Below are 19,713 nucleotides of genomic sequence, written 5' to 3' on the forward strand. Positions count from 1 at the left end.
AAACAAGAGATTGGCGGGCTTTGTGCATAGTGTAATGATTGGTAAACTGCAGTAACCCAGAGCAACCAATCACAGTCCAGTTTACTCTGATGATTTCAATTGTTAAGTGCTGTAACTCTAAGCAACCAATCAGGTTCAGGTTTACAGTAGTGATAGGTACAGTAACCCTAAGCAATCAATTATTTTTGATATTTACTGTAATGCTACAATGTGCAGCAAGCAAGCACTATCAGTTTGGGTAGGTTTACACCACAGTGCACAGGTTAGTGCGTATCCATGGACATGCACTGTGGTGTGTTGGCTATGGGCAGTGCGTATTTTATTTATTTTTTTACTCACAATTTCTTTTTACGTAATACACATAAAATGCTGCCTGACACTTTCTTTAAAGAGGAACTGCAGTCTGCTCATATAATTTAGAATAAAAACATCTTTGCCATTCTGAAGCTTCCCTCCAACCACTTTGCATATTATTTTATATATACTGTGATTCTGTACTTTAAAAATATGCTGCAGAAATCTCCCTCCACTGAGTCTGGCTGCAACTATTTTAACTGTGGGCAGCTGAAGCTGCTGCCTGTTAACTTCCTGGATTTACACAGAGGCACACCTCCAGCTCTGCAACTCTCTTTGCCCCACTTATGACTCTCATCCCTCCTTCCTTCCTGGCAAACCCTCCTATCATTTTCAGCCAAGGAAGCTGTCATCTTGGCCTCTGTTTGATCTTGAACTGCCATGATGATGCACGTGATCAGTTATGACATCAGAAATTTGATGGTTTGCCAGTTCGGTTGAGGACACAAGCAAATGTGACAGTTAGCATTCCTGGCATGATGGGAATGTACATTTTCTGAAACTTAAAGTGATTCTAAAACAATCCATTTAGTTAAAAAAAAAAAAAAAAATGAAAGGCAAAACATTTGTATAAAGATATTAAAACCACCAATACCTTTTTCCCCTTTTTTATAAGTGATCACATTCCCTCTGTTCTCAGCTGCATAAGCGCTGGGGGGAGGAAAGGCAACAGTACTCTGACCTTCCTAGTGAATGGCTGTGCAGCGGGGGCGTGTCAGGACAAGTCCTATCATTGGAGGAGAGCAAGCTGAGTTCCCAGCACAGCCAGAGAACTGACCATGCTGTACTGTCATGCCCAGTGTGGTCCATTTTTTAGTAGGAAAGCAGAGGGAATGACAGGAGAACCAGGGATTTCACATAAAGAAAGCAATACAAGGAGAGCAGGATACTTTCTCATACAAGTACATGATATAGCAGACACATATCAGGGATATGAAGTGTTGGGGTAACAAACACTTTAAATCTTCAGGTTTAGTTCTGCTATAAACTGTACAACTCAATGACAGGCTGAAAAGAACTGGGGCTGTCTGCAGCGGTAAGGATGTATCTGCACATTGAGTGGCTACATGCGGTTAGGGACAGATGTTCAGCCGTGCTTCAGATATCTTTTCCTAACCACATGTAACCACTGGATGTGCAGATACGTGCATACAGTTGCGGTTCCTTTTAGCCTGTCATTGAGTTGTCCAGACCATTCTGATCAAAACTTCTGGGATCCCAGCTGCAGGTGTACTTGCAGTACTGTTGCCAATTTGAGAAAGTGAATGAGGCCTTAGTGCCCGTTCACACCACAAAACAGTGAACCATTTCAGTGCTTTCACAGGATGCCTAAATAAAACAGTAAGGGCCAGATCACACCACAAAACGCACTACAGATCTGTTTTGGATGCATTTCTGCATGAGTGTTTTTAATGCGTTTCTGAGGCATTCCGGTGTGTTTTTGTTGAATTTGTGATGCGTTTCCGGATGTATTCCAGATTAATTTTTTCTTCTTTTTTCCTGTTTTTTTTCCACTGTACTTGCGTTTTATCACGTTCCAGTGCAGTTCTGTGCAGGAAAAAAGCAGCATGTTGTACTTTTTTTTTTTCCGGAACTGAAAAGCACTGTAATGCACAGCACTGGTGTGAACTATGCCATTGGAACCTATATAACTTACTTTCCATGCATTTTGATGCAGAAAAAAAATCACTGCACTGCATGTGGTGTGAACGGGCCTTTCAACCACTTCCTGTCCAGCGATGTCCCTCTGCGTCCCTGGACTTTCGGTGGTTATATTGGGATGCAGGCATCACTCGGGTACAGTTTATTAGAGCCGACGGTCGGCTCTCTCGTAAAAGCAATCGGAGCTGCTCACCAGCCTCTCGATTGCTATTACAAGCAGCAGGAAGGGATGCCCCCTTCCACCGCTCTCTTGGGCTCTCCCTTCCCACATCCACCGGCTGGCCACACAGCCGAACAAAGCCGGGATCAGCTTTGTTTGGCTGTTCGTAATAATAAACTGGAAGCGATGACATGACATCACTTCCGGTTTAATTGGAAACCACTGGCACAATTTTTTTTAAATCGAAAACATTCAGAAACACCAGATCTCTCCATAAAGAGGACCTGTCATGTGCCTATTGCTGTCACAAGGATGTTTACAGATCTTGTGACAGCAATAAAAGTGATAAAAAAATTAAAGCAACAGTGTAAAAAAAAATATTAATTAATAATTTTTTAAAAATGTAAGTGCCCTCGTCCTCCCGTGCTTGTGCACAAAGGCGAACATGCGATTTCGTCCCGCGCGCACACAAACAGCGATTGTCCCACACATGTAAAGTACCACCACAAACGTCAGATCATGGACAGTAATTTTAGCACCAGACCTCCTCGTGAATCTAAAGTGGTAACCTGTAAAGGCTTTTAAAGCGTTGCCTATGGTGAAATTTACATCATCATTGCATGGTGAGCATTGACAAGTTTGGTATCTATTGACATGTTTGGTATCTATTGACATGTTTGGTATCTATTGACATGTTTGGTATCTATTTACTCAGCGTAACTTCATCTTTTGTATTTTACAAAACTGGGTTATGTATGGTGGTCCAGCAGGGGACATGCTATCTGCTATCCTCCACAGCTGGAAGTATCAGATAGCAGTAGCACTTATAGCTCTGCAAGAGTCTAAAGACTGGACTCATCATCTGACAGGAAGGTAAATATTCAACATCCATGCAAACTTCTTTCATATTTTATTTTATTCTAGAAACAATTGATACTTATTTTTTGTTGGTTCCCTTGATTCACTGTACTTTTTATGTCATCTTTGTGTTTCTAGGTCCCGATTCTCTGCTCTTGTTTACATTTTTAGAGACAACTAATGAGCCCTAAACACAAAGGGTAAGTCCTTGAATTGGACAGCATGCAATAGACAGAGAATGCTTGGGTTTATATGACAAAGTAGTAGAAATGGATCCGTACAATACATTTTTATAAGCATGTTTTCATTTTGGATAGAGTAAGGGGCAGTTCTAACCCCTGACAGATTTTTTTTTTCCAAATCTGTGTCCCATTTTAGATATTTCCCTTTACTTTCTGTCCCATAGCCAAACAGAAATTCCTCCAAGGTGAGGGAAATGCAGAACTAGTGGCTTGTTCTGGTAACAACTCAGAATTTGAGATTTTCTTTTACTTTTGCTGATGGTGGTCACCAGGACAAATAGAGAGGGTGAATCTCCCTATTGGGGACACAGACAGCAATAAAAGCCTGACAGGTGTTCTAATCCCTCTCCACTCCTATCCAAGTAACTTTAGATATAATTTAACATGTACACTTTAGTTTGGTACCCCAGAGGAACCCCTAAAATAATTCTCAAGTCTTGGGGAACCCTTATTAAAACCAATTCATCAGGGGCAATGGAAAAAATGCGCCTTACATTGGTCTTCAGTAGGAAGAATGCTCTCTTTAGAGTAGGCATGTAAGCGGCTGGTGTGAGGTGCAACCTGCACTGATAAACGCAGTGCTCATGTGCCGATCTCAGTGCATCTCACTGTTCACTTTTTTTTTAAACAAACTTTATTATAATGTCATAAAGACAGTTCATAAATTTCAATTGCCCACCATGTGGAGCAAGCCAGTGGATTGCTAAACACTGCACTGTGCTGAAAACAGTACTGCATGCAACACCGCCCACAGTGGTATGAACTAGGCAGATAAGGAGACAAGGCGTTTTGCCTTGTCATGCAGTGGGGATGCTCTAGAATAGCCGCCCAATGCAGTCCCACCGCATATGGTAAGAATGTACCCTAAGGCTAAGTTTACACTATCTTCAAAGGCAGGCGTTTCATGAACGTTTTTGAAGCTCAACTAACATTTGTCAAAACTGTGAGCATTTCAGCGCCCTATGTTGCTCACATGGTTGTGTTAGCGTTGCATCATGTAGCATCAAAATTTACCAGACGTGTCGTTGGCCAGGCTTCCCAAACGCTTCCATTGATGTCAATATAAATGCACTGCAAATGCACTGCAAACGCATCAAAATTGCCCCTATGGCGTTTACAGTGGGCTTGAGATGCGTCTAGAAAGTGTTACTAGCCACGCTGATTATACAAAAGTCCATACAATAAAAAAAAACACAGAGAGGGCGTCTAGCAAGTGTTTTTTTAATGTGATGCATCAAAAAAATACATTGTTCATGCATTTTAACACATTAGGTGCAGTAATGGGCCCTCAGATTTCTTTGGACATCTAAATGAGTTCTCAGAGTGGAAGTGAGAATGCCACTGCTAGGGCTCGTTCACGTGTGTGTTCATTATGAAAAATGAAGAAATGCTCACTATCATGCCTACAGTATAAATGCCAATGAAAGTGTTTTTTTCTAGTGGCAAGTGATGTAGAGGATTTTTTTTATTTTGAGGCATGGTTAGGTTTTGGTGTGACACCAGACATTTTGTAAATTCTCAGCAAGATGGATTTCTATACTTTGACACTCCAGCTCAACTTTGCTGACACAAAAAGCTTTGCCACAGACAATAATGCTCAATGCCTTTGCTCTAGCCTGGTACTTTCAGTATTACGGGCTGGTTAATGATTTTGCCCGCACTCAGAAGCAAATGGTGTTATCACATGGCTGCTCTGTACAAACAGGAAGTGGCTGGAGCTGCTCTGTCCTAATTCTCTATTATTTCCCAGTGCATTCTGGGTTACAGGAACCTCCACTGCCTCTCCCCCAGTGCCCAGCTAACACTTTCTTTATAAATGCTTCACTAACATGCCATATGCTCATGTGTTGTTAAGGTGCTGTTACAGACCATTGCCTAATGAAAATGACATGCCTAATTTTTAACACAACACTACCATTCCTGTGGGTACAGCACTGCGTGGTGCCCATTGTAATATTTATAGCAGGTGTTGAAGGGCAGTTACGAGGATTTAAAAATGCTGAATACAGGTCACTTAAACACATGGTATTGATGGACGTGTAAACAAGCCCATAGCATACCTCCCAACTTTTTGAGATGGGAACGAGGGACACCTATTAGCAAAAGTATGTAGGCATAGAACACACCCCCTGCAACGCCCCCTTAACCACTTGAGCCCCGGACCATTATGCTGCCTAAGGACCAGAGGTCTTTTTCCAATTTGGCACTGCGTCGCTTTAACTGCTAATTGCGCGGTCATGCAATGCTGTACCCAAACGAAATTTGCGTCCTTTTCTTCCCACAAATAGAGCTTTCTTTTGATGGTATTTGATCACCTCTGCGGTTTTTATTTTTTGCGCTATAAACGGAAAAAGACCGAAAATTTTGAAAAAAAATGATATTTTCTACTTTTTGTTATAAAAAAAATCCAATAAACTAAATTTTAGTCATACATTTAGGCCAAAATGTATTCGGCCACATGTCTTTGGTAAAAAAAATGTCAATAAGCGTATATTTATTGGTTTGCGCAAAAGTTATAGCGTCTACAAACTAGGGTACATTTTCTGGAATTTACACAGCTTTTAGTTTATGACTGCCTATGTCATTTCTTGAGGTGCTAAAATGGCAGGGCAGTACAAAACCCCCACAAATGACCCCATTTTGGAAAGTAGACACCCCAAGGAAATTGCTGAGAGGCATGTTGAACCCATTGAATATTTATTTTTTTTGTCCCAAGTGATTGAAAAATGACAAAAAAAAAAAAAAAAAAAATATTTACAAAAAGTTGTCACTAAATGATATATTGCTCACACAGGCCATGGGCCTATGTGGAATTGCACCCCAAAATACATTCAGCTGCTTCTCCTGAGTATGGGGATACCACATGTGTGGGACTTTTTGGGAGCCTAGCCGCGTACGGGGCCCCGAAAACCAATCACCGCCTTCAGGATTTCTAAGGGTGTAAATTTTTGCTTTCACTCTTCACTGTCTATCACAGTTTCGGAGGCCATGGAATGCCCAGGTGGCACAAAACCCCCCAAAATGACCCCATTTTGGAAAGTAGACACCCCAAGCTATTTGCTGAGAGGCATATTGAGTCCATGGAATATTTTATATTTTGACACAAGTTGCGGGAAAGTGACACTTTTTTTTTTTTTTTTTTTTTTTTTTTCATAAAGTTGTCACTAAATGATATATTGCTCACACAGGCCATGGGCATATGTGGAATTGCACCCCAAAATACATTTAGCTGCTTCTCCTGAGTATGGGGATACCACATGTGTGGGACTTTTTGGGAGCCTAGCCGCGTACGGGACCCCGAAAACCAATCACTGCCTTCAGGATTTCTAAGGGTGAAAATTTTTGATTTCACTCTTTACTGCCTATCACAGTTTCGGAGGCCATGGAATGCCCAGGTGGCATAAAACCCCCCCAAATGACCCCATTTTGGAAAGTAGACACCCCAAGCTATTTGCTGAGAGGCATGGTGAGTATTTTGCAGCTCTCATTTGTTTTTGAAAATGAAGAAAGACAAGAAAAAACATTTTTTTTTTCTTTTTTCAATTTTCAAAACTTTGTGACAAAAAGTGAGGTCTGCAAAATACTCACTATACCTCTCAGCAAATAGCTTGGGGTGTCTACTTTCCAAAATGGGGTCATTTGGGGGGGTTTTGTGCCACCTGGGCATTCCATGGCCTCCGAAACTGTGATAGGCAGTGAAGAGTGAAATCAAAAATTCACGCCCTTAGAAAGCCTGAAGGCGGTGCTTGGTTTTCGGGGTCCCGTACGCGGCTAGGCTCCCAAAAAGTCTCACACATGTGGTATCCCCGTACTCAGGAGAAGCAGCAGAATGTATTTTGGGGTGTAATTTCACATATTCCCATGGCATGTTTGAGCAATATATCATTTAGTGACAACTTTGTGCAAAAAAAAAAAAAAAAAAATTTGTCTCTTTCCCGCAACTTGTGTCGCAATATAAAATATTCCATGGACTCGACATGCCTCTCAGCAAATAGCTTGGGGTGTCTACTTTCCAAAATGGGGTCATTTGGGGGGGTTTTGAACTGTCCTGGCATTTTATGCACAACATTTAGAAGCTTATGTCACACATCACCCACTCTTCTAACCACTTGAAGACAAAGCCCTTTCTGACACTTATTGTTTACATGAAAAAGTTTTTTTTTTTTGCAAAAAAATTACTTTGAACCCCCAAACATTATATATTTTTTTAAAGCAAATGCCCTACAGATTAAAATGGTGGGTGTTTCATTTTTTTTTTTCACACAGTAATTGCGCAGCGATTTTTCAAACGCATTTTTTGGGGAAAAAACACACTTTTTTAAATTTTAATGCACTAAAACACACTATATTGCCCAAATGTTTGATGAAATAAAAAAGATGATCTTAGGCCGAGTACATGGATACCAAACATGACATGCTTTAAAATTGCGCACAAACGTGCAGTGGCAACAAAATAAATACATGTTTAAAAGCCTTCAAAAGCCTTTACAGGTTACCACTTTAGATTTACAGAGGAGGTCTACTGGAAAAATTACTGCACTCGATCTGGCCTTCGCGGTGATACCTCACATGCATGGTGCAATTGCTGTTTACATATGACGCCAGACCGCCGCTTGCGTTCGCCTTAGCGCGAGAGCAGGGGGCGACAGGGGTGCTTTTTTTTTTTTTTTTTTTTTTTCTTTATTATTTTTTTGCTTTTTTAATCTTACTTTTAAACTGTTCCTTTCATATTTTTTTTTTTAATCATTTTTATTGTTATCTCGGGGAATGTAAATATCCCCTATGATAGCAATAGGTAGTGACAGGTACTCTTTTTTGAAAAAATTGTGGTCTATTAGACCCTAGATCTCTCCTCTGCCCTCAAAGCATCTGACCACACCAAGATCGGTGTGATAAAATGCTTCCCCAATTTCCCAATGGCGCTATTTACATCCGGCGAAATCTAAGTCATGAAATACTCGTAGCTTCCGGTTTCTTAGGCCATAGAGATGTTTGGAGCCACTGTGGTCTCTGATCAGCTCTATGGTCAGCTGGCTGAATCACCGGCTGCATTCTCAGGTTCCCTGTTGAGACAGGAGAGCCAGAGAAAAACACGGAAGACGGTGGGGGTGGGGGGGGCATTCCCTCCCACGGCTTGTAAAGGCAGTCTAGAGGCTAATTAGCCGCTAGGATTGCTTTTACATGAAAGCCGACCGCTGGCTGAAAAGAATGATACCAAGATGATACCTAAACCTGCAAGCATCATTCTGGTATAACCACTCAAAGTCGTGAATGGCGTACCTGAAGACAAAAAAATGGTTAACAATGGTTAACAATAAAGCACAGTAAACAGTAAAGTATAAATAATTACACACCTGAAAAACAAACATGATAAAACATAATAACAATAACAATAACAATAAAACATTGCAGAATAGAATACAGTAAAAAAGAGCAGAACAATAGAGAGAGAGAATAGAGAGAGAGAGAACAATAAAACGACAACTATTTTTTTTTTTATTTCATATTTTTTTTTTTTTTTTACACTTTTTTTGTAACTAACTTTTATAACGGTAACCGGTTCCAGGTTCGGGTCTCTCAAAATGCGATGGCATCTTGGGAGACCCTGTGAAAGTGTGCCTAGTCTGTGCAATGCTGTACTCTACGCTAATACTCAACTAGTGCATGGTAGCGTTCAAAACATTCACCAATGCAAAGACCAGGATTGTCAGGACAGGAGGGACAATAATAGCGGGTGTCACGCCTATATCCGCGCTTGCTGCAGACACAACATCTTTTTTGGGGGGTTCGCTGGGTAGGGGTACTCGGGAGGACATAAAGAAAATGCCTCTCATGCAGCCGACTGCATTTGGTTGGGGATGTGAATGGGGGAAGTATGGGCGCTGCAGAAGCGGTGGGTTCCCAATTAGGATTGGCGAATGCAGCAGGAAGGGCATTATGGGCACGACGGGCCTGTGTTTGTCTTTTTGGTGGCAGCGGGACACTACTTGTGCTTGCCACCTCACCAGCTTGAACTGCACTTATGGGACTCGCCACGTCACCACGTGTTACTGCAGTGCTGGTTTGACTACGACCGGGGTGTACTAGGCCGCTGGCACTTGCCAGTTCCCCAAAACGCTACCAAAAAACTGTTAGCGATCGCAGGGATCAGGCCTGACTCTGCGAACGCTGCAGTTATGCGTTTAGTGTTTTGTAAGTGACAGTGATCGATCGATACTGCACTTGGGTGGGCTGGGCCGGGCGGAGGGGCAAAACGCAGGTGCTAGCAGGTATCTGGGCTGATCCCGCTAACACTGCGTTTTTGGGAACCCTAAACTGCTGGTGACGCTAGTATAGATCTGATCGGATCAGATATTGATGCGATCAGATACTATACCACTAAGGGAGGTGTACGGTGCGTGTGTGGGTGTTAGCGGTACTGGCGCTAACCTGACGCTGCCTGGGGCTGGTGCTTGCCAGTTCACCAAAACGCTACAAAAAAAACTGTTAGCGATCGCAGGGATCAGGCCTGACTCTGCGAACGCTGCAGTTATGCGTTTAGTGTTCTGTAAGTGACAGTGATCGATCGATACTGCACTTGGGTGCGCTGGGCTGGGCCGGGCGGAGGGGCAAAACGCAGGTGCTAGCAGGTATCTGGGCTGATCCCGCTAACACTGCGTTTTTGGGAACCCTAAACTGCTGGTGACGCTAGTATAGATCTGATCGGATCAGATATTGATCCGTTCAGATACTATACCACTAAGGGAGGTGTACGGTGCGTGCGTGGGTGTTAGCGGTACTGGCGCTAACCTGACGCTGCCTGGGGCTGGTGCTTGCCAGTTCACCAAAACGCTACCAAAAAAACTGTTAGCAATCGCAGGGATCAGGCCTGACTCTGCGAACGCTGCAGTTATGCGTTTAGTGCCTTGTAAGTGACAGTGATCGATCGATACTGCACTTGGGTGGGCTGGGCGGAGGGGCAAAACGCAGGTGCTAGCAGGTATCTGGGCTGATCCCGCTAACACTGCGTTTTTGGGAACCCTAAACTGCTGGGGACGCTAGTATAGATCTGATCGGATCAGATATTGATCCGATCAGATACTATACCACTAAGGGAGGCGCATGCTGTGTGCGTGGGTGTTAGCGGTACTGGCGCTAATCTGACGCTGCCTGGGGCGACGCATATCGGGGGGCTAAACCTTTATTCGGTAATAAACGGCGGGTGCCCTGACACTATAAAAAAAAAAAAAACTAACCAGCGTCAACCGTAACGGTTATACAGTGATCAGTGGTGAAAGGGTTAACTAGGGGGCAATCAAGGGGTTAAAACATTTATTAGGTAGTATATGGGGGTCCCTGACGCTATAAAACGCTGACGGCGAACCTAAATATTTACCTCACTAACTAGCGTCACCAGCGACACTAATACAGCGATCACAAAAATGATCGCTTAGCGACACTGGTGACAGGGGGTGATCAAAGGGTTAAAACTTTATTAGGGGGGGTTAGGGGGGTACCCTAGACCTACAGGGGGGTAACAGTAACTGCTAACACAGTAACTGTCACAAACTGACACAGCAGTAATCAGAAAAAAAAAAAAAACTGCTGGTGTCAGTTTGTGACGGGGGGGGGGGGGGTGATTGGGGGGGGATCGGGGGGCGATCGGGGGGGGGATCGGGGTGTAATGTGTGCCTGGCATGTTCTACTGTGTGTGTGTGTTGGTGCACTCACTCACATGTCGTCTCTCCTCGGGCCGGAACGGAAACTACCGACCCGAGGGGAGATTACATCACTTCCTTTGCTGCTGTTTAGCATACAGCAGCAAAGGAGTGTTCCCATTGGCCGGCGGCGATCGCGAGGATGGCCTCCCCCTCGTCTCTGATCGCCGGGGGACAGAACGGGACCGCCTCGGGCGGCGGGGGGGTCCGATCGGACCCCCCACCCGCGGAAGGCAAATCACGTACCCTGTACGTGATTTTGCCTGTCCGTGCCGCCTTGCCGACGTACATCGGCGTGAGGCGGTTGTCAAGTGGTTAAAGGAGAATTATACAAAAAAAAATATCAGTTAAACGCACAAGTGATTTTTCTTATTAAAGTGGTGTTCCGGCCAAAATATTACTTTTTAAATAAAAATACCCATATAATACACAAGCTTAATGTATTCTAGTAAAGTTAGTCTGTAAACTAAGGTCTGTTTTGTTCGTTTATAGCAGTAGTTTGTTATTTTATAAACTTACAGCAGGCCGTGGCCATCTTAAGTGTGGGCATCTGAAGCCAGACTGTATTTCTTCCTGGATCTCATCCTTGCAGATCTCGCACATGCTCAGTGCAGCACAAGCAGTGTAATAGGTTTCAGGTCAGGTTTCCATAGCAACGGCAGTGTCAGAGGAAGTTGCCACCCCTTCCCAGAAGGCATTGCAAACTGGAAATGATGCGATGAGCCACGGCTAGGGAGGAGGAAGTGAAAAATGAATACAGCAAATATACAGTAGGTGCTGAGAAAAAAAATTTAAAAATATCCAATTCGTTTGCAGTGCACAGTTTAGTGAGGGATGCTGAAGAGTTGTAAAAGTGGGTGGAACTCCACTTTAATGCTTTTCTTTTATACTGGCTTTGGAAATTTACGAATGCAGCAATTTAGAAATTGGATGAAAGGTTTAGCACTGTGAAACACTTTTTGAAAGATAAAAAGTGCATTTTATATACAACTATATAGATCAGACCAAAATGAGGGGCAAATGAGGAGGAAAGAGGGACAGAGGGACTTTGTTCAAAATCAGGGACAGTCTCTGAAAATCAGGGACAGCTGGGATCTATGCCATAGGCAGCCAGTTAATTATGACTAGGCCACCAACATGCTAGAACAGACCAAAAAATGCACGACCCTTTTTTATCCACCACAACGCATGGTATGGTTGCACATTGGCCTCTAGAGTACAGTGCATTGGGGTGGTATTTATAATGATTTGCACTATACATAGAGCAGTGCTTGACAAACTTTTTAGTAATACACATTAACCACTTGCCAACCAGCATCGTACCCATACGTCGCTGGACTTCAAGTGGTTATACCAGGACAGACCAGGAAGGATCTAGCGAGAGTGGTAATGCACAATACAACACAAAGCTGATGTACCAAGGATTGCACTGCAGTGGATTTTAAAGTGTTTTCATTGTTTAATACTCCCTGGTTTAAGGTATAGCACCACTACATCTGAGTAGGAGTATTGAGTTTAATATAAATAAACATTTAATGTTTTGCACTATGCCAGTCCCCCTTTGCTTTTTCATGTGATGTCTGAATGGGCTATGTGAGGGGATTGCTGGTTAAACCACATAGAGGAGAAACACCAGAACTATTGAGAACCCTCTTATAACAACATGCTATACAAGCCCTATCTGTAGTGGGAGGTCGTGAAGATCTGGTGAGTTCTCTGGTGTGGATCCCTGGAGCACGTTGGAAGATTGAGACCATTTTGTATATTGCTTGCAGAGCGGCACTTTTCAAAAGCTTTGAAGAATTTTTGGACACTTTTTATAGACTTTTTTGCACAGCACCATAGCACTTTTTATTATTGCTTTGTATATTGTTTACACAGCACTGTGGCACTTTTTTTTTAAAGCCTTAAAGATTTATTGGACACCTTTTTGTGGACTTTTTTGCACAGCACCTTAGCATTTTTTAGTTTTATAACAATAGATTATTGCATATGGACGCTATATTGATTGGTATATTGATATTTTGGTAACATCTATTTTTTTGCACTGCTATGTATAAATTAGATATACAGTATATATGTTTGCCCTTAACCTCCCTGGCGGTATGATTATTTCGGATTTTAGGTGCTGAAAGCGGTACAATTATTTTGCATGGAAATTTGGCGTTTTATATTGTAGGTCTGTAATTCTTAACAATAACACACTTAAATCTGTCCAAACAAGAGTCTAGTAGATATCCCGGGTATGATAAAGTTTGAAACACAAAAACATAAATTATAATATAATAAATAAAAATAAATAATTAAAAAAAAAAAATTAATAATAAAATAAATTTCCCCACGATTCACTATGGCTCAATTCTGCAAGTGTTCTAATTTACTATCGCTGTTTTCTAGCTGGTCTAAAGCCACTTTTGATGTAAAGGGACACTTTTTGGTTGCTATGGACAATCTCCAATTTCCAGGCAGAAAGAACAGTATATATAACATAAAACTGCATGCAGGGCATAGGACAAAGCACTGGGGACAAAAGGGATGTGAAATCATTTCATACAGTACTGTAATCTGTAAGATTACAGTACTGTATGTGTTATGATTTTACACTTTTTTGAATTTGCCGCCAGGCTCCGCCCCCGTGCGTCGCACCGCTCGCAGGGAACGGAGCCTGGCACGGAGAGGCTTCGGAGGAGGACGGAGCCCGCAGACACAGCGGGGGACATCGCAGGATCCCAGGGACAAGGTAAGTAAAGCCACACCAGGATCCTGCGATGTAATCCCGAGTGTGGCTCGGGGTTACCGCTAATGGTCCCGAATTTTAACCCCGAGCCATACTCGGGAAAACCGCCAGGGAGGCTACGTAATTTAGATGTTGGTGCTACAGGACAGCGCTGAATATAGATTGAAGGAGTATACCGGGATGATGTCTGCAGCTGCAGGCATCATCCCGGTACTCTTTTTTTTTGAGCCGGCGGTCAGCTCTCTTGTAAAAGCAATCCTAGTGGCTAACCAGCCGCTAGCTTGCTTTTACAAGCAGAGGGAGGGGACATTCCCCCCCCCCCCCTCCTGCTTCCCTCTACATCTTTACCGGGATCTCCCGACCCACCAGGAGTCCCGATCAACCAGCTGACACCTCCATCAGTTGATCAAACAGCTGAACAAAGACCGGATTGGCTTTGTCTGGCTCTCAGCTATGGTAACCCAGAAGCATTGATCTGACATCTCTTCCGGTTTACCCAGGTGTCAACGGCGCCATTTTCAAAAGTCAAAAGCATTCAAACACACTGACCTTGGTGTGATTAAATGCTTTAATGGCAGAGGAGGGGTTTAGGATCTTATAGACTACGGACCTCTCCATAAAGAGTACCTGTCATATGCGTTATTGCTGTCACAAAGATTGTTTACATTGCTCGTGACCGCAATAAAAGTAATTAAAAAAAAAGTAAAGCGATAGTGTAAAAAAAATCAAATTTAAGTGCCCCCACCTAGAACATCAGATCATGGGCAGTAATTCTAGCACCAGATCTCCTGTGTATATCTAAAGTGGTAACCTATAAAGACTTTTATAGGTAGTAAAATTGTATGATGTTTGTTGCTGTTGCATAGGCGAGCGCAATTTTAAAACGTGACATGTTTGGTAACTATTTACTCAGTGTAATATCATCTTTTACATTTTACCAAAAAATTGGGTTATGTACTGTGTTTTTTTTTTTTTTGTATTAAGATTCAAAGAAGTGTATTGTCTCCCAAAAAAATGCATTTGAAAACCACTATGCAAATCCTGTGTGACAAAGAAGATTGCAAAACCCACCATTTTATTTTCTAGGGCCTCTGCTTTAAATATATATATATATATATATATATATATATATATATATATATATATATATATATATATATATATATATATATATATAATGTTTGGGTGTTCTAAATAATTATCTAGAAAAAAATACTGATTTTTACATGTAAACAAAAGTGTCAGAAAAAGGCCTGGAGGTCAAGTTGTTTAAAAAAAAAACAAAAGTCAGCAGCTACAAATACTGTAGCTGTTGACTTTTACTATAAGGGCTCTTACCTGTTCAGGCATACAGCTTAGCCATAGATTTCAAACAAAAAGTCTTATGCCCTATACATACGATCGGACATTCCGACAACAAAATCCATGGATTTTTTCCGACGGATGTTGGCTCTAACTTGTCTTGCATACACACGGTCACACAAATCTTGTCGGAAATTCTGAATGTCCAGAACGCGGTGACATACAACACGTACGACGAGACGAGAAAAATGAAGTTCAATAGCCAGTGTGGCTCTTCTGCTTGATTCTGAGCATGCGTGGAACTTTGTGCAACGGAATTTCCGACAACGGATTTTGTTGTCGGAAAATTTGAGATCCAGATCTCAAATTTTGTGTGACGGAAATTCCGATGGAAAATGTCCGATGGAGCCTACACACGGTCGGAATTTCCGACAACAAGCTCCCATCGAACATTTTCTGTCAGAAAATCCGACCGCGTGTATGGGACATTAGGAAACAAAGGTTCTAAGAAAATCCATTCATTTTTCTAATCATTATTGAGTCAAATCCATGTTTGTTTTTGACTGGCCATAAAATTGTAAGGAGCAGGATTGAAAGTTTTTCTCAAACAAATGAATATCTAACAGTATATGTGGTTTTAGTTTGGTAAAGTCCATTCAATCCAAAATAAAATGTTAAGAGCAAACAAAATCTTTTGAACTACAAATGAATGTTCTAAGAATTTCGTAATAATTTTCCTAAGAATTTTAACTAAAAATTCTATCCGTCTATGGCCAGCTTAATACAATTGTCTGTGTGGGTCCTAAAAGAAATTTAGGAATCACGGATGTGACACAAGTTTGCAGTGAAAGGAGCCGTACAAAGGGGAATGCTTGTACTTGTTATTTCACATCTGCAGTTTGTCTAAAGCTGGCAACAGATGTAAGAGAACATAGTCTGACCACCAAACAGTTTTTTAAAGATGCGCATCGAAATTAACTGTAATCAGCCAAGCTTGCATATCTGTGCACAGCGCAGACAGCCTTAGCAGCATCTCATTAAGTGAGAACAATAGCAGTCAGCCAAGAAAGGTCAGCTGGCCTCCCCCTTTCCTAAGAACAATTGTGGGTGTCTGCTCTAATGTAATGCTGGCCATACATATGCCAACGTTCAGGCAATTTCAACAACTTTTATTTGCACAGATGACTGAATGGATCAAGGCTTTAGATTATTTCTCAGTGTCAGCAAAACTGCTAGTGGTAGGTTTCATCTCTTTGTTTTTTGAAGTTGAGAGTGGAGGAAATTAAAAATCATTATGTGTGTGTCCATCATTGTGCTAGCAATATACTACCAATTTTCAGTGATTTCAGCTACTCAACCAGCTTTGGATCACTAATATGATCAAAAGAGAAACTGATTGAAAACAAGAACCCCATCAAGCTGTCTCATAGTAGAAGAACACATTTTCCACCATATTCGAACATGATTGTTTATAGCAGAACTTCACCCGTGAAAATTATTTCCATCCCCCTGCCTCTAACATAATTGGAAAATATTTTTTTTTTAAACAAAAAATACCCTTTTTAACATTAATAGTTTTTACTTCCTGCAACCTCGCTCAAGTGAGGATGATGTACAGTATCAGGCACTATGGGGTTTATTTACTAAAGGCAAATCCACTTTGCACTACAAATGCACTGCAAATGCACTTGAAAGTGCACTGAAACTGCACTTGGAAGTGCAGTTGCTGTAGATCTGAGGGGGTCATGCAAGATAAATAAAAAAACAGCATTTTAGCTTGTACATGATTGGATGATAAAATCAGCAGAGTTTCCCCTCATTTCAGATCTTCCCCTCAGATCTACAGCGACTGCACTTGCAGTGCACTTGTAGTGCAAAGTGGATTTGCCTTTAGTAAATCAACCCCTATATCTGCACACATCTTGCGAATAGGCAGACATGTCAGGGATCTTTAGGACTTGGCAGAGCCCCAAGGCTCATCCACATGAGAAGCATGGTGTGTCTGCACATGCGCAGGGGTGTTCTATGCATTATGTGAATGTGCGAATGCACCGCAAAGCTCTACAAGTCCTGTAGACCTGGAAGAGACCTGTGATTGCCTATGCATGAGTAGTATATACAGTGCCTTGAAAAAGTATTCATGCCCCTTGAAATTTTCCACGCTTTGTCATGTTACAACCAAAAATGTAAATGTATTTTATTGGGATTTTATGTGATAGACCAACACAAAGTGGCACATAATTGTGAAGTGGAAGGAAAATGATAAATGGTTTTCAATTTTTTTTACAAATAAATATCTGAAAAGTGTGGCAGGCATTTGTATTCAGCACCCTTTACTCTAATACCCCTAACTAAAATCTAGTGGAACCAATTGCCTTCAGAATTCACTTAATTAGTAAATAGAGTCCACCTGTGTGTAATTTAATCTCAGTATAATTCAAGCTGTTCTGTGAAGCCCTCAGAGGTGTGTTAGAGAACCTTAGTGAACAAACAGCATCATGAAGGCCAAGGAACACACCAGACAGGTCAGGGATAAAGTTGTGGAGAAGTTTAAGGCTGGGTTCACAATGCAGCAAGCTCTGGCTCACAGCAGGAGTCCGGTGTGTCCCCATTCACCATTTGAGGTCCGATTTCAACCCAAATTTTTTGCTCAATTTGGACCTGAAATGGACCAAAAGACGCACAGACTCCTGTGCAATTCACTCAGGAGCTGACGCAGAGATGTGTGACTTGGCTCCATAGAGAGCCAGTCACAATCTCCTGACATGCAAATTGGATGCTGGAAAATCCCGCATCCAATTCGCAACCGTATGAACCCAGCCTAATGCAGGGTTAGGTTATTAAAAAATATACCAAGCTTTCAATATCTCATGGAGCACTGTTCAATCCATCATATAAAAAATGGAAAGAGTATGGCACAACTGCAAACCTACCAAGACATGGCCACCCACCTAAACTGACAGGCCTGGCAACGAGATCATTAAACAAAGAAGCAGCCAAGAGGCCCATGGTAACTCTGGAGGAGCTGCAGAGATCCACAGCTCAGGTGGGAGAATCTGTCCACAGGACAACTATTAGTCGTGCACTCCACAAATCTGGCCTTTATGGAAGAGTGGCAAGAAGAAAGCCATTGTTGAAAGAAAGCCGTAAGAAGTCCAGTTTGCAGTTTGCAAGAAGCCATTTGGGGGACACAGAAAACATGTGGAAGAAGGTGCTCTGGTCAGATGAGACCAAAATGGAACTTTTTGGCCTAAAAGCAAAACGCTATGTGTGGCGGAAAACTAACACTGCACATCACCCTGAACACACCATCCCCACCATGAAACATGGTGGTGGAAGCATCATGTTGTGGGGATGCTTTTCTTCAGCAGGGACAGGGAAGCTGGTCAGGGTTGATGTGAAGATGGATGGAGCCAAATACAGGGCAATCTTAGAAGGAAACCTGTAAAGCCACGTACAGACGATCGGACATTCCGACAACAAAATCCTGGATTTATTTCCGACGGATGTTGGCTCAAACTTGTCTTGCATACACACGGTCGAACAAATGTTGTCGGAAATTCTGATCGCCAAGAACATGGTGACGTACAACACGTATGACGAGCCCAGAAAAATGAAGTTCAATAGCCAGTGTGGCTCTTCTGCTTGATTCCGAGCATGTTTGGAATTTTGCGAGTCGGAATTGTGTACACACAATCGGAATTTACGACAATAGATTTGGTTGTCGGAAAATTTGAGATCCAGCTCTCAAATTTTTGTTGTCGGAAATTCCGACAACAAATGTCTGATGGAGCCTACACAAGGTCGGAATTTCCGACAACAAGCTCATATTGAACATTTGTTGTCGGAAATTCGGACCATGTGTATGCGGCATTAGAGTCTGCAAAAGACTTCAGACTGGGGCGGAGGTTCACTTTCCAGCAGGACAACGACTCTAAACATACAGCCAGAGCTACAATGGAATGGTTTAAATCAAAGCATGTGTATGTGTTAGAATGGCCCAGTCAAAGTCCAGACCTAAATCCAATTAAGTATCTGTGACAAGACTTGAAAATTGCTGTTCCCAGATGCTCTCCATCCAATCTGACATAGCTTGAGCTATTTTGCAAAGAAGAATGGGCAAAAAAATTACTCTCTAGATGTGCAAAGCTGGTAGACATACCCAAAAATACTTGTAGCTTTAATTGCAGCAAAGTATTGACTCAGAGGGGCTGAATACAAATGCATGTCACGCTTTTCAGATATTTATTTGTAAAAAATGTTGAGAACCATTTTATCATTTTCCTTCCACTTCACAATTAGGAGCCACTTTGTGTTGGTCTATCACATAAAATCCCAACAAAATACATTTATGTTTTTGGCTGTAACATGACAAAATGTGAAAAATTTCAAGGGGTTTGAATACAATTTTAAGGCACTGTACGTCCGGGAACACCAGATTAAAGGAAGGAAGAAGATCTTTGGGCTGAAAGGAAGACAATACTGTCTCCATGGACTAGTATTTTTTTTATTCAGATATAGGAACAACTTAAAAGACTACAAATAAAATAGTGGATTTATATAAATTTTTTTTGATTTGGGCCTCCTTTTTGATTTAACATCAAAATTGAGTATGAGTTCTCAAATTGCTGTTTGTATAGCCAGTAAAAGGGCTGATATACAGTACATGATTGCCAGGCGCCTAGTGTTTTGAAATTCTCA

The sequence above is a fragment of the Aquarana catesbeiana genome, linkage group LG09 (genome assembly GCF_042186555.1).
Source record: "Aquarana catesbeiana isolate 2022-GZ linkage group LG09, ASM4218655v1, whole genome shotgun sequence".
Classification (NCBI taxonomy): Eukaryota; Metazoa; Chordata; class Amphibia; order Anura; family Ranidae; genus Aquarana; species Aquarana catesbeiana.